The sequence below is a fragment of the Myotis lucifugus genome, unplaced genomic scaffold (genome assembly GCF_000147115.1).
Source record: "Myotis lucifugus unplaced genomic scaffold, Myoluc2.0 scaffold_42, whole genome shotgun sequence".
Taxonomy (NCBI): Eukaryota; Metazoa; Chordata; class Mammalia; order Chiroptera; family Vespertilionidae; genus Myotis; species Myotis lucifugus.
The window spans coordinates 3,516,240-3,532,384 of record NW_005871090.1 but is presented as its reverse complement, the minus strand read 5'-3'; positions in this window follow the sequence as shown (position 1 = coordinate 3,532,384).

Sequence of the window (16,145 nt, the reverse complement as noted above, 5' to 3'; positions counted from 1 at the left end):
CCTCCAGAAAGAGGTGGCTGACGGAGGTGGTGATCATGCTTTTCCTAACCAGGATTTGCATGTGAGGGGTGCCGTGTTTCCCATCCCCTGGAGAGCTGAAGGAATAAGAATTTGGGCCAAATCATGGAATGCAGTTAATACCAAGTGAATTCCCTTTGTGTCTCAAGCTCAGGATTTTTACTGCATCTCTCCTAACCATTGTCATCAGAGCAGAACTAGCTTTTTTTGGTCTCTCTCTTCCATGGCCATTACACTGAGAGTTGAGAGCTAAACCTGGGCTGTTGGCTTCTTTTCATCCAGATTTATGCAAAAGAGAGATGGAAGGGGAGGAGAGGGCGCTGATAATGTTGGCCCGGCTGTCTCAGCTTACTTAGAAAGACAAGTTGAAGACACTGTTATTTTGACTGAGCTCTACTGACCTGTAGAAAATTTTTTTAAAAAAAATACAGATTTTGAGATAAAACTAAATTATGAACATTAGATATTTCTATTCCCTTCCTTTTCTTTTCTTCTTTCTTTTTCTCTTCCCTCTTCTGATATTCATTTTTATCCTACTTTCCCTCTTCCTGTTCTTTCCTTCTTTATTTTATTTTTATAAAGGGATAAAAAACATACACAGAAAAAAATCTCAAAAAACACTTTTTTTTTCTTAATCCCAATTTGTCAAGGTTAGAGTGAGAAGGAAAATAGGGGGGCAACTTTGGGTGCTTACAGCCTAGTTCAGTATCTAGTTAAACAGTAATCTTACAAGCCCCATTCTAACTGACTTGGGCGAAGCTGCAAAGCCCACCCCAAGGAGCCCACCACAAGAAGATTATATATATATATATATATATATATATATATATATATATATATATATTCAAAACCTCCCCACATTGACAGTTCAGGCTTTGGATCAAAGTCCCCTGGACTAGCAGTGCTGCGTAATAAAGGTTTTACTTTCCTGATTCCTCTGGGTGCCAGCTGTCGTTCTCTTGGGCCATTTGCCACAACAAGATCATCACTCATAGACCTTCAGGAAATGCATACCACGTATTCTCACTGTTGAAATGATTCTACTTGCCACATTGGGATATGTCAATTGCTGTGTGCACAAAATCATCTGAACACCCCAACCATTTGGCACCAGATACAGAAGATATGCATAATCAATGGTGGCTTATTATTTTATATCATCCCCAGTGAAAATAAGTGTAGAAGTCTGTTTCAGTGAGTGGTAGCTTTGCATGTAGGAATATTAATTGCTTATAGCCTGAATGTATGTGTCCCCCTCAAAATTCATATCTTGAAATCCTAACTCCTGAGGAAATGCTATTAGGGGGTGGGTTGTTGCAAGGTAATTAGCTCACAAATGTGGAGCCTCATGATGGGATTAGTGCTCTTCTAAACAGACTAGAGGCCCAGTGCACAAAATTAGTGCACTCAGGGGGTTCCCTCAGCCTGGCCTGCACCCTCTCACAGTCAAGGAGTCGGACATCCTTAGTGCTGCCCACCACCACTGCTGCACTTGCCAGCGGTGAACCCAGCATTTGGCACACTGTCCACCAGGGAGCAGCTCCTGTGTTGAGCATCTGCCCCCTGGTGGTCAGTGCATGTCATAGCGACCAGTTGTTCTGCCATTCGGTCGATTTGCTTATTAGTCTTTTATTATATAGGATGCCCAAGTAGCTCCCTTGTCCCTTCAGCCATGTGAGGTTACAGCAAAAAGACACCCCTCTAGGAAGGGGGGTCCTCACCAGACATCAAATCTTCGGTGCCTTTGATACAGAACTTTTGGACTAGAACCCAGGTTCTTTGTCTGCCGGAGTTGAAGAATGAATCCACAGACAGAAGATGGTATGGCAAAAGTGGAGATTTATTGAAGAACAAGTACAGACTCCCATGTGGGGAGGGGGGAAAGGGTCCCACTGAGTTCCTTTTCCCTACGGCTTATAAAGGCTGCAGATCTTGGTGCCTTGATATCCCCTCTGATTGGTCACTATTCCCTTGGACTGAATACTGTAGTAACTCCTGGGCTCAAAGGTCAAACCTCACATGTCCCATGAGAGGTTCTCCCTCCCCCCTCCTTCCTTATTGTTTTCCTATTCCCTTTGGGCTTTCTTCTTCTCCTTCTGGATGAAGGGCTTCCTTCTCTTTATTTTGTAAATATAGACCTTTTTCTGTCACCAGCTCCCTCATTCTATGGAAATGTACCTGTTGCAGCTTTTCAGCTTCCCTATTCTATGGAAATATACCTTCTGTTGCTCTGCCACCCTGTGCTTCTTCCATGGTCCCTTTAATTTCTAAAATTTTCTAAAACCTGTGTTTTTCACCCTTAAAAAAATCCTGTTTCACCTCAATTTTGGACTTCTCAGTCTTCTGAACTATGAGGAATAAATTCTGTTGTTTATGAGCTATCCAGTTTGTGGTACTTTGTTATATAATCAGAATAAGCTAAGACATTGATCAATAGTAAAACACAGACTACATATTGAGTACGATTTTGTGTCTCTGAATAACTAAATGTATTTCAGATCAACCATTAAACTCAACAAATGTTTGAGTAACTATGATATACTAGGTTATTTGCTAAGCCCTTCATTACAGACAGTCCTCACCATCACAAAATAGAAGTTCACAGAACCTGCATCTCTCCTTCCCAAGATCTCTCATTATGGAAGGTAAAAAGAAATCTGTCCTTTAGTGGCTTAAGGACAAAGACCAAATTAGGTAATATGGCCTTGTATTCCCTGAAAGTACTACATTTTTTGTCCAGATGCCAGCTTCTAGGGGTAGGTAAGAAAGAGAAACTCAGAGGCTTGGTGCTGTGTTTTGAAAAAGCTTTGGGAACCACTGGGATATGGAAAGTTGACAGAAAAGGGAGGAAATAAGCAAAATCAATGGTCAAAATTATACAGTCTCTAGAAATCTATTGGGTGAATCATAATGGAAGGTAATGATAATGCAAAAACTAAAGTTCCAACAAGTTAAGTGACTTTTCCAAAGCCACAAGAATGTGTGATAGAAGTAAGCCATGGATGCTAGTTCCTTTTCCCTAAGACCATAATAAGAGAAAATAACAGAACCTGCTACAATTTAGAATATTTCAAAATAACAGAACCTGCTTCAATTTGGAATATTTCATTGAATTGGTCAAATAACAAATAAAAACAAATTATTTTGCCTTCCTGATTCATTCAAATCCTGTTATCTATTAAATAAAGAGCAAAGATCTAGCCACATCTCAATATCTGCTGGTATTTAATAGTCTGAGATTCCTCTACGGGGAAGTACTTAAATTTTCTAAAATATCAGTCTGGAAAATTCTCATAGAAGGACAGATACCAACATTACAGATATCAGATGTCAAGGTTTTTTCTTTCTTTCAGAACAAAAAACATGTTGTCAATTACTACTACCCCAAGGTCAGCAACAGTGTAACATTTCTGCTTTTCTTTTAGGGAATAGTGTCCACTCAAGTCCTTTTAGTAGCAATTATCTTCAGAATGCTCCTGAACAAAGGGCAAAGAATAGTGTTTCATCCTCCCTATTGATGTCCTAACTGTAACTCTTTGCTTATGAAACTTAACATCATTTTTTTAAAAGTACAGGATTCAGACTCAAATATAGAACTGGGTATTTCTAAGAAGTAGTCACCCTACTATTCTCAAAGCCACTATATTTTGGGGCAGCTAACTGACTTTGTTAATTAAAAAACAACAACACTTTTATTTCTGTAAAAATATAATTTATTTGTTTCCTTGGGGGGTTATTTGTTCAAAGCAATGGTGATTTACTTAGTGGAATTTAAATTAATATTTGTCATATTGAATTAGAACTAGATAACCTAGTTAAGTACTATCTATAAATCTTGTTATAACTTCTGTATGGACTAAGAACAACTACTTTTGTGATTGTTAATTGATTAACATAAGTGGAATAAGCTAAATTCTCCTTAAACAAAGCAGTGCCATTTATAGCTTAGTTAATGCATTGCCTTAAAATATTTAAAACTTAGTTAATTAAATGGCTTTAAAATGTAAAACATAAAAACACTCGAATATATTTTATTTTTTTAAATCACTTCAAATGACTACTGGGGGAACTTCTAGTCCTACTAAGCAAAACATTGTCAAGCACAAAATTGACCCATGTATATTTAATAAATTTAAATAAATGTATATGATAAATCAAATTTCCCCAATATCTCAATATTGTCTATAAACTAGTTAATATTTTCTTACATGTATTTAAAATTACAAGACTGCTATGTGAAAGTATATTAAATATTATAGACTCGTCATCTCATTTGCACACATAGATTACATCTAAACTTGATAGGCAAGTATTAATACTAGGGGCTTAATTTTTGATCTTGTTTTTAACAGCCTTGTGGTTTCTTTATGTCTTTATTTGTCGGAGTTCTGTTCAGTTAGTCTTCATGTGGTTCTCGAGCATGTGGTTGTTCCATAATTTAGTTGCCATTTTGATGTGGTTGTGGAAGGAGACCAGCACACTCCAGCATCTTGACTGGAAGTCCTCTGGGCTTGATTTCCTTTATCATCATCCTATTGATATTTCCAGAACTGAAAATACATTAACTCACCTCTAGGTGAGGTTGAAGTACTGATTCATTTGTGTAGACTGTCTCTCACTTTGCTAGGCAGTTCATTTGGACTCCTAAGTGTGACTGGGTCATTGTATACCCCTGCTAGGTGGGCCTGGTGTGGTTTATAAAACCCATCTGGTTCCAGACATTTGTAGAGTATTTCCATCCTGGAGTGGCCTAACCCTGGAGGTAAGTCCTAAGGTGATTCTGGTGCCTTGGGATGGAGAATGTTCTAAGCTTCCAAGGAGCTGATGGATGAGCCTTTTTGACAATAACAATAAGAGGTTAAGTATTGTGGACTCCAGATGACAAGCATTGGGTCTGCTGAGGGCTGAATCTCCCTAAGCATAGCAATCATAAATATAACATACATCAATCTCAGCCTGCAATTCAGCCGTGCAAAAAAAACACCCAAAAACAAAACACTAACTTTTTTCTTAGAACTTAATTTTAATTTTGAAGAAACCCCACCCCATTCCATCAGGTGGTCTAGTTAATGGGTACCTTAATGGAATTAGGATGCTATTGGGACAATGGGCTTGGAGAATGACAATGTTTTTGGTCATTGACATATGCTACCGAGTATCTTCTCATTATGCTTTGCTGCCTTTTCCTAGTAGATTTCTTACTCTAATGGATTTCTCTCTGCTTTCCTTGTGCCATTTGGGAAAGAAAAGGAGACATTCTGCTCCCTCCCTGCCAGGCGAGAAATCAGGGATCCCTACAAGTCTGCCTGTGGCCTCATCCACCCAGACTATCTCTGTGGCTGTTCTCTCTCCAGACACTTCTATCCTCTAAGGGGCACCACCACCCACCGGTTCCTCTGCTCTTATGATTTCCCTTCTGGTTTTCTCTCTTTCTTCTTTCTTTCTTTCTTTCTTTCTTTCTTTCTTTCTTTCTTTCTTTCTTTCTTTCTTTCTTTCTTTCTCCTTTCCTTCCTTCCTTTCTTCCTCCTTCCTTCTTCCTTCCTTCCTTCCTTCCTTCCTTCCTTCCTTCCTTCCTTCCTTCCTTCCTCCTTCCTTCCTTCTTCCTTCCTTCCTTCCTTCTTCCTTCCTTCCTTCCTTCCTTCCTTCCTTCCTTCCTTCCTTCCTTCTTCCTTCCTTCCTTCCTTCCTTCCTTCCTTCCTTCCTTCCTTCCTTCCTTCCTTCCTTCTTTCCTTTCAATATATTTTATTGATTATTTACAGAGAGGAAGGGAGAGGGATAGAGAGTTAGAAACATCCATGAGAGAGAAACATCGATTCAGCTGCCTCCTGCACACCCCCACTGGGAATGTGTCTGCAATCAAGGTACATGCCCTTGACCGGAATCGAACCTGGGACCCTTCAGTCCCCAGGCCGACGCTTTATCCACTGAGCCAAACCGGTTAGGGCATGATTTTCTTTTTTTAAAAAATATTTTTTTATTGATTTCAGAGAGGAAGGGAGAGGAAGAAAGAGATAGAAACATCAATGATGAAAGAGAATCATTGATTGGCTGCCTTCTGTACGCCCCCTACTTGGGATCAAACTCGTAACCCAGGTATGTGCCCTTGACTGGAATCGAACCCAGGACCCTTTAGTCTATAGGCCAATGCTTTATCCGCTGAGCCAAATCAGCTAGGGTCCCTTCTGATTTTCTTCAACCTGACCTGGAAGCATCTCTCTTCTGGTCTCTCCACTCACCTTGGCTGTCACTCATGTGAGTCTTCTGTGTTCCCCTGAGGTCTTCATTTGTGGAACACAAAAGTCTAGGGAAGGTTATTTGTCTTCTATTATCCCTCTTGGCTCAATGAGAATAGAGCAGTTTAATAGCTAGAATAAGGAGTGCAGAAGAGACTAATAATGCCCATCAGTTACTATATTAGAATAATGTTCTACAGCAGAATTCACCTCCATCCTTACAACATATACACACGTAATACAAAGAAAGAAACAAATTATTGGCCCACTATAACATTCAAAATGAATGTGTATGGGCTAAGGAACTTCAAATAGTTTCTATTCAACTAGATAAACACACTGAGTGATACTTTTTGTAATAAATAATTGTCCAAGAATTAGAAATGGACAAGAGAAATTGCAAAGTGTCATCTGAGTGACGGGCAGCACAAGGTCTAGTGGAAATTTTATTGTCTATTATTGTGATGATTATTGTGAAGACTAAATAAAATGGTCATCTGATTAGAATCTTATAGATAAGAGTGTGTGTCCTTTGATTAGTTTTCTGTTGACTATTTTAGAATTCTGTTGGGATAGAAGTTAATGTGCAGAAAACCAATAGCAATGCTAATGATTCTTGTGGTAGAAATGTAAATTAATTTTGACTGATAGAAATATAATTGTTTTCTGCCAACTTGAAAAGATAACCCCAAACATTATAGTGCATTGCCTTAGTGAACAATATCTAGTTTTATGTGCATTAGAAAATTCATTTCTGTATTCCTTTCTCTCTCTCTTTATCTATCTATATTTGTCTGTTCTTCAAATTTTCTTTTGACCCAGTCTTAATATATTACTATTGATTAATTAATAAGTTGAATAAAAACTTTGATGAATTTATTTCATATTTGTCTGAAAATTTTTTATTTTTTTAAAATCATGCTTTAGTGATTTGTAGAATAACCTGTTTTCTTGGTATTTTAACTGCCACTCTAATCCAATTCTTGCCTCATCAGCAATGTTCTAAATAGTTTCTCAGGGTTTTCCCACATTTTATTTAGTCTTCACAATAATCATCACAATAATAGGCAATAAAATTTCCATTTTACACATTTAAAACTGAGGCTCAAAGAATGACTTGTTTAATTGTATGTAGTTCCCGGAGAGTTAGAAAATATTCTGTAATACAGCTGAGTTTTCAATAATTTTTTATTTTGTTCTAAACCTTTTATCATGTGTTATCCTGAGCCATTTTAAAGCCCCAAATTGCTCATAACTGCACAGTCCTCCTGCAAAATTAAAAGTATTGGAAGACCTGATGGTCCTCATTTTATCCTTTTCAAGAACAAGCAAACTGTTAACTTAGGAAACTTCAGTTCAAAACAGCATTTGGTAAGAAATCAAAACCGAAAAGCCAGATCACTGTGGAATCCCCACTTTATAGAGGGTGGCCTGAAGGACATTGGATAATAGACATCACTTGCATCAAGGAATATATGCTATTTAAGTGACTAACATTCAACAATCTAGTTGTGAAGGCAAAGCATAGGCTGTAAAAATTTTAAAAAGTGTATAAAGCTAAAAATCTAAGTTTGGAATACTACTCAGCCATAAGAAAGGATGAAATACTGCCATTTGCAACAACAAGGATGGACCTTGAGAATATTATGCTAAATGAAATAAGTCAGACAGAAAAAGCTAAGGACCATATGATTTCACTCATATGTGGGATATAAAACTGAAACTCATGAACACAAGCAGCAGTGTGGTGGTGCCAGAGGAAGGGAGTGGGGAGAGAAGGGGATCCTAATATAAGGTGACAGGAGAAGATCTGACTTTGGGTGGTGGGCACACAGTGCAATACACAGATCTTGTAAAATAGAAACCCACACCTGAAACTTATTTGATCATATTAACCAATGTCACCCCAATACACTTAATAAAAAAGGAAAAATAAAAATGCCCCCCAAAATCTAACATTTTTCAGAAAAAAAATAAGACATCACAACTAATTAGTAATTGGTGATCAAATGATTATTCTTCTTTGTGGAAAGAAAAAAGCATAAAAATAATGTTTTATATTGTTATTCAAGTTCATTAGGTCCATCTTGAATATTTTTCTATTTCTTCCCCATGCAAACTACAAGAAAGACAAGAACGGTATGATTAAAAGTTGAATGGTACCAGTACTAGGGCATTTCTTATAATGTATTAGTATATAAGAATTCTTACTTTCTTCAGACTGGCTCGTCTTCATTGATTTTCTTTTCCTGCCTTGAACTCACGATTTATATTTTGTGGAGATGATGTGAAGATTTTCTTCCTTAATTTCTAGGCAGAAAATACAGGGTAGGGCAGAAGTAGTTTTGCAGTTGTTCATATGGAAAAATAATACAATCTATAATAATATGCTAATTAGACCGGACATCCTTCCGGACCACCTTCTGGACAAAGCCAGGGCTGCGAGGGCTGAGGCAAGCCACCGCAGCTGCGAGGGCCAAGCCCCTTGCATGAATTTCATGCATTGGGCTTCTAGTAATTAATAAATAATAATACAAGAATAAACTTTGTGCTTCATGTACTTACAATCATAAACGTATTTTTTGCCCTGCCCTATATGTCAAATGAATAGACAGCAGGACTAGTTACCTAATTTGCAGACCCCGTACAAAATGAAAATGTGGACCTTTTGTTCAAACAAGAAGCAAAATATCTGCACCCTGGAATCTAGCTCATGCTCCCTCCAGTCAGGACTTTCCCAAGAATAACCATTATTTTGACTTCTAACATCACTGATTAGCTTGGCCTCTTTTTCACTTTATATCAATGGAACCATGTAGAATATAGTTTTTGTGTGTGTCTGGCTTCTTTGGCTCAACATTATGATTGTGAGCCATTTGCTTGCATTTACAATTAGTGTATTTGTATTTCTAGGTAACATTCATTGCATAGAATCTTCAAATTGTTAGTACTGGTATCATAGTTAAGTTCATTTCTCCCCAGATATTTCCTATGACATGCATACACATAGACATACATACATACAGACAGACGGACGGACACACACACACACACATTGTGATGAATTCAGTCTACATTGAATAGAAGTGGGGTTGCATACCAACTGGGTTTTGACTGTTGAGTATGGTATTTGTTGTCTAGAATGTGTTCAATCTTCCAAAGATATTGGTTGACACCTTTAATCACATTGTCTTCTCTTCCAAATGGTTGTGTTTTTCCTTTCTGTGAGTGAACTAGTGCAGGAAACTAGCTGGAGACATGCCAGATCTATATTTAACCAGTTTTTCCAGTTCTGGGAACCTGCCGTTTCCTTACCTCATTTCCCATTAGTTGGTTTTTAGTTCTTGCCATGTTAGCGTGATGATGAGCATGAAGCAATCACACATATATAATAACTTATGGAAAATTTCACAGAAACAGAGCAAAAGGAAGATATATGTCAGTTATAACTCAGCTTGTTTTGAATGCAGGGGTATGCCATCAAATATTTCCTTCTGCTTTTGAAATTTCCAAGACTGATTCTTATTATTTTTAATTAAGTTATTAATATGTAATTTACATACAATTCCACAGTTTTCACTACACTCACAGAATTGTGTAGCCATCACCACAATCAATTTTAGAAAATTTCAGTACCATAAAAGGAAACTACAAACCCATGAGCAGTCATTCTTTATTTTCTCCCAATTTCTCTGTTTGTCCTCCCCCAATTTGCCCCTATCTAGGTAACTACTAATCTATCTTTTTTCTCTTCAGTTTTACCATTGTACACTTTTTGGACATTTTATATCAGTGAGATCACACATTGTGTCTTTTTGTGAATGGTTTCTTTCACTAACTTCCCTTTTAAGGCTGAATTATATACATATAGTACAGATATACCACATTCTTGTTTATCCATTCCTCAGCTGATGAATATCTAGATTGTTCCCACTTTTTGGTTATTATGACTAATGCATCTATGAACATTTGTGTACAGATTTTTATGTGAAAATACATTTTTCTTTTTCTTGGATATGTACATAAGAATTGCTTGGTTATATGTTAACTTTATGTTTAACATTTGAAGAACTACCAGACTGTTTTCCAAGGTGGCTGCATCATTTTACATTGCAAACAGCAATGTATGAGGGCTCCAATTTTTGCATATCCCCATTAAAACTTCAATTATCTGTGGTTTTGACTATAGCTATTGTAGTGGGCATGAGGTAGTATCTTATGGTTTTGATTTGCCTTTTCCTGATGGCAAATATTGTGTTCTTTCTTTCTCTCTTTCTTTCTTTCTTTCTTTCTTTCTTTCTTTCTTTCTTTCTTTCTTTCTTTCTTTCTTTCTTTCTTTCTTTCTTTCTTTCTTTCTTTCTTTCTTCCTCTCTCTCTCTCTCTCTCTCTCTCTTTCTTTCTTTCTCCCTCACCTTCTTCTTTCACCCTCACCCAAGAGTATGTTTCATTGATTTTAGAGAGGAAGAGAGAAAAAAACATTCATGTGAGAGACCCTGATGCTCCCTGAAATGGAGATCCAACCCTATACCTAGATATGTGCCCTGAGTGGGAATCAAACCTGCAACCTTTTGTTGCATGAGGCAATGCTCAAACCAGCTGAGCCACCCGACCAGGGCTAATGCACATCTTTTCTTTTCATGTGCTTATTGATTAGATCTAGGTCTTCTTTTTTCAATTTTTTTCTTTTTTATTGAATTTCTTGGGTGACTCTGTTTAATAAAATTATACAAGTTTCCGGTGCACAGTTCTACAACACATCATCTGTACACTGCATTGCGTGTTCATCACCCAAAGTCAAGTCTCTGTCCATCACCATTTATCCACCCCATACCCTCCTCTATTTACTCCCCTCTCCCACCCTCGAACCTTAGGGAATCACCATGCTGTTGTCTGTGTTGATGAATTGTTTTTTAAAAAACCTTTGCCCATTTTTAAGTTGTATTGTATTTTTATTATTAAGTTTTAGGAATTCTTTATTCCTATCTATATTCTAGATTCAATTGTCTTTTACATGATTTGCAAATATTTTCTCCCATTTTGTAGGTTGTCGTTTTACTTTCTTTGTGTGTGTGTAGGGAGGGGGTGATTTCTTTTTCCAGTTACAGTTGACTACAATATTATATTACTTTCAGGTGTACAGCCCAGTGATTGACATCATTAAGTGATCACCCTGATAAACTAGTATCCTTCTGGAACCATACATAGTTATTACAATATTATTGACTATATTAGAGGCATGGTGCATGACATTCATGCACTGGGGGGGGGGGGGTCCCTCAGCCTGGCCTGTGCCCTCTCACAGTCAGGGACCCCTAGGGGGATGTCTGCCTGCCACGGAGGTGGGAGAGGCTCCCACCACTGCCTCTGCACTCGGCAGCAAGTGAGCAGTGAGCCAGGCACAGGACTTCTGGCTGAGAGGCGCTCCCCCTGTGGGAGTGCACTGACCACCAGCGGGCAGCTCCTGCGTTGAGTGTCTGCCCCATGGTGGTCAGTGTGCGTCATAGTGACCAGTTGTTCCACCGTTCAGTCAATTTGCATATTAACCTTTTATTATATAGGATTCCCTATGCTGTACTTTATTTAAAATATGTGTGTGTGTGTGTATGTGTGTGTGTGTGTGTGTGTTTTATTAATTTCAGAGAGGGAGAGGGAGAGAGAGATAGAAACATCAATGATGAGAGAGAATCATTGATTGGTTGCCTCCTGCATGCCTCTACTGGAGATCATGCCCACAACCTGGGCATATACCCTTCACTGGAATCGAACCTGGGACCCTTCAATCTGTAGGCCGATGCTCTATCTACTGAGCCAAACCAGCTAGAGTACTTTACATCCTTGTTTTTTGTTTGTTTGTTTGTTTGTTTTTTACTGCCGTGATGGTATCATTTGAAGAACAAAATTTTTTAATTTTGATGGTTTAATTGATTTATTTTGCTTTTTCACTTATGCTTTTGGTGCCATTGCACTTATTATTGAATAAGATTTCAATGCATTTTTGAATTGTTAATTTTTAAAAATTAATTGTACTCTTTCCCTGAAACTTGATATATTTACCATAATTTTAGGGAAGGATTCTAATGGCAAACAAGTCAATGATTTTCTGTATGTTTTGGGGAGGTAGGAATTCCTACTTGTTACCTAGTGCTGGTTTAAGTAAAAAATCTTAAATGGCCTTTTTTTCTAACAAGGGAAATATGGATGACCAGGAGATGAATGACCCTGCAATTAACCACGGGATGAGAATGTCTGGTAGCTGATTGGCATCTGGTTGTCTTGGCAGCCAGAATGAGAAGAGCCTAAGGCAGCAATTTTCAACCGATTTCACCTCATGGAACACATAAACTAATTACCAAAATTTTGCAGCACATCACAAATATATTTTTTGCTAATTTGACAAAATATAGGTGTAATTTTGGTCGATTTACAAAAAATAATAGTAATTACCTACTCTTTGGCGCTTCAGTGACTTTTAAAAAATCAGGTACGTACTTGTATATAAGGATTTCTGGTACCAATCAGATGCAAGGTTATTATGTGATTTGACCAATAAGATGCAACTCTATTATATGACCTATATATTTATGGTTCAAGACAGGCCATTCACACCAGATAGCTATTGTTGTGTTGGCTGTTGTAATTTTTTATTTGATATTCTAAGGAAAAATAGGTCAGTGCCCCTGACTCAGTAGTCAGGTATTGCATGTTTTAAAAAATCTTGCAGCACACTGGTTGAAAAATCACTGTCCTACTGGTAAGATAATCAGTCTAGTAATGCATACATACTTACTGATTCTGGGCTCCAGCTGATCTAAGCAGTGTGGGAAGCTGATAAGTAGGATGAGCTCTGTTCTATTTAGGATATTATAAACTAGGTACAAGATATATATCTAACACAGGAAGTTATAAACAACCTATTTACTTCTCAGAGTATCTAGTTTAATGTTCTTCAATTAAATCCTTAATAAATATTTATGTAGTTAACTAAAAGAAATGTAGAATCAGGGACAAAATTATATGGTATGGACTATAATCATGGTGTGACCTTGGGCCGGTCACACTTTCTGAGCTTCAGTTTATTCTTCTGTAAATGGGGACAATAATAATTCTGAGCTCACAGGGTTGTAAGGAAGGGCAAATGAGATCCTGCCTGTGTGAGCCGGTATGTGACTGTTCAGACCGATGGTACTGTGAATGCAGGAATGGAGGCAGCTGGGAGGAGTGGTTCAGATGTGGGCTTTGCAATTAAACAGAACTGGGTGCACATTTATTATCCATGTGCTCTTGGGCACACTTGTAAAACCTACTTTATGAGATTGTAGTGTGGAATATTTTAAATGAGACAATATACATAAAAAACGGATCACAGCGGGAACTTTTAGGTGGAGGCAACAGGTGCAAAGCATAAAAGTACATATTTTTTTCCCCAGGATGAAAGTATGTGTGGGAAGGTAAGAGAAGATCAAGGCTAGGAACACATCAGGAGAGGACTAAAAACAGGATCAGGGAATGGAAATCAGTCCCTCTGGGAATCTGCTGAAGGACTTTAATCAACAGCTATTTTGTCCGATGGTAGTTTTGCACAGAAAGCATCTTGGATGTATCTCTAAGATTGCTAAATGAGAAAAAAAAGAAAGACTAATATGAGCAATACAAACTTGTTTTGTAAAAACTATATAAAGTATCCTACACACTTATGGGGCATAGAGAAATATATGAAATTATTCTTTGGTTACCCGAGGAAGTAAGCGGATGGATATTAACTTCTTAAAATGTTACTGTAAACTGGAGACCTGGGTTTGGTTGTAGTTCTGCCACTAGTTAGTTAGCTGTGTGCCTCCGGCCAGTCATTTAATCCCCTTGGGCTTTATCACCATGTAAGTTTCTCAAAGTTGATTTTGAGAAACAGCTTCAAATTGATACATCTAGTTTTCTTTTAAGACACCACAGTCAGACTGCTGCTAAAGTTCAGAAGACAAAGAATGTCTGGTCATCTGGGATTTGAAGCGATTTTCTAATACCCACAGCCTTGGTGTTTTGAAACATCTTTGATGGTTTGTAGCAGAATATAGGAGCATATACAGATACCCAGTTCCAGTCCAGAGTGCTGCTTGGCAAAGGATCCAGATTATTCATGTGTCTCTCTGCAATGTGACAGACATGCTCATGAAATCCCCAAAATGTAGTTCTTGAACATTTATTGATGCATAGCATACAGAAAAGGGTGCTGAAATCCTAAGCTTCCTGCTCTCCTAGTTCTTAACAAACTGATCTCATCAGACTAATTGGTTCCCAAATTAAGCAACGACATACCAGGACCACAGAACCCCACTTGCTCTCTCTTCCAGTCATTACCTTCCCCAAGGATTACCATTGTTTATAATATCATAGAATATGTTTAAGATGTTAAAATAAACCAACAAACAAAACCCTCAACAACTCATTAAAAATAAAGATTGCTGGGTCTTTATTTAGAGATCTTTAAATGTCATTCAGAATTTTTTTCCTTTGCTTGTGCCTGCATACATTATTTTCCACACTTTTGGAAAGTAACTTTTCAATATGTCTCAAGATTCATCAACACATTTATTCCATTCAGTTCCTGGTAATTTATCCAAGGAAACTATGCTTAAAATATGATGGTTTTATATTTATGAATATTTTTAGAGTTATCTGTAATTATTAAACCACAAAGTAATCCAGACATTTAACAATAGATGAATCATGAATTAGTTTCTACACTAACCATGAAACATTAAGCAGTTGTTAAAATGGGAAGACTCCATAACAACAGGGAAAATATTTATCTTGAAATGTCCAGTAAAAAGTTAAAAGTGCCAAATTGCACTCTGCTAGAGCCATATCTTTATAAACCTCAAATGTATATGGACAAGAGCTGGAAAATATTTATGGAGGGATGTTGGTTGCCTTCTATATCTGTTATGTTGTAAAATTGTTACTGTAATAAAAATCCAATGGGCAAAATAAGAACATGTAAGCTTTTTTATTTAAAATGAACATATTGCTGAAACCGGTTTGGCTCGGTGGATAGAGCGTCGGCCTGCGGACTGAAAGGTCCCAGGTTCGATTCCGGTCAAGGGCATGTACCTGGGTTGCGGGCACATCCTCAGTAGGAGATGTGCAGGAGGCAGCTGATCGATGTTTCTCTCTCATCGATGTTTCTCTCTATCTCTCTCCCTTCCTCTCTGTAAAAAATCAATAAAATATATATTTTTTTAAAAATGAACATATTATGACAGTAAAGTCAGGACTTTTAGAGGACAAAGAAATACAACATTACAAACTGGTTTTTAAAAATTACCTGTAAGTCAACTGACAGCTATGAGAATGAAAAAATTGTTCAAGTACAGCAACCTCCAATATTGCCAATGATTCAAGGAAATGAGCATCTGCATACATTGATGGTGGGTGTAAAATTGCCCCAACCTTTGGAAAACAAACAGGCATTAACTGCTGAAATAAAAATGCATCTGCCCTTTGACCCCAAAATTTTGCATAGGGTAGATCTAGGAATCTATCCTATGTAAATTAAAGCACCAGGACTCAAAGATATCTGTACAAATATAAAACATTGCTCACAGCCTTGTTTTTTTAGTAGAAAAACAAACACGCAAACACCAACAAACCTGGGCACAACCTGAATGTCCATTAGCTATGCAATGAATGGGCAAATTGGGTATGTCCATAAATGAAACATTTTGCAGCTATGAGAAGGAATTTCTTGGATCTATCTCTAAGATTTCTAAGTGAGAAAAAAAAGAAAGACTAATATGAGCAATACAAATTTGTTTTGTAAAATCTATATAAAGTATCCTACATACTTGTGGGGCATAGAGAAATATATGAAATTATTCTTTGGTTACCTAGGGAAGTCAG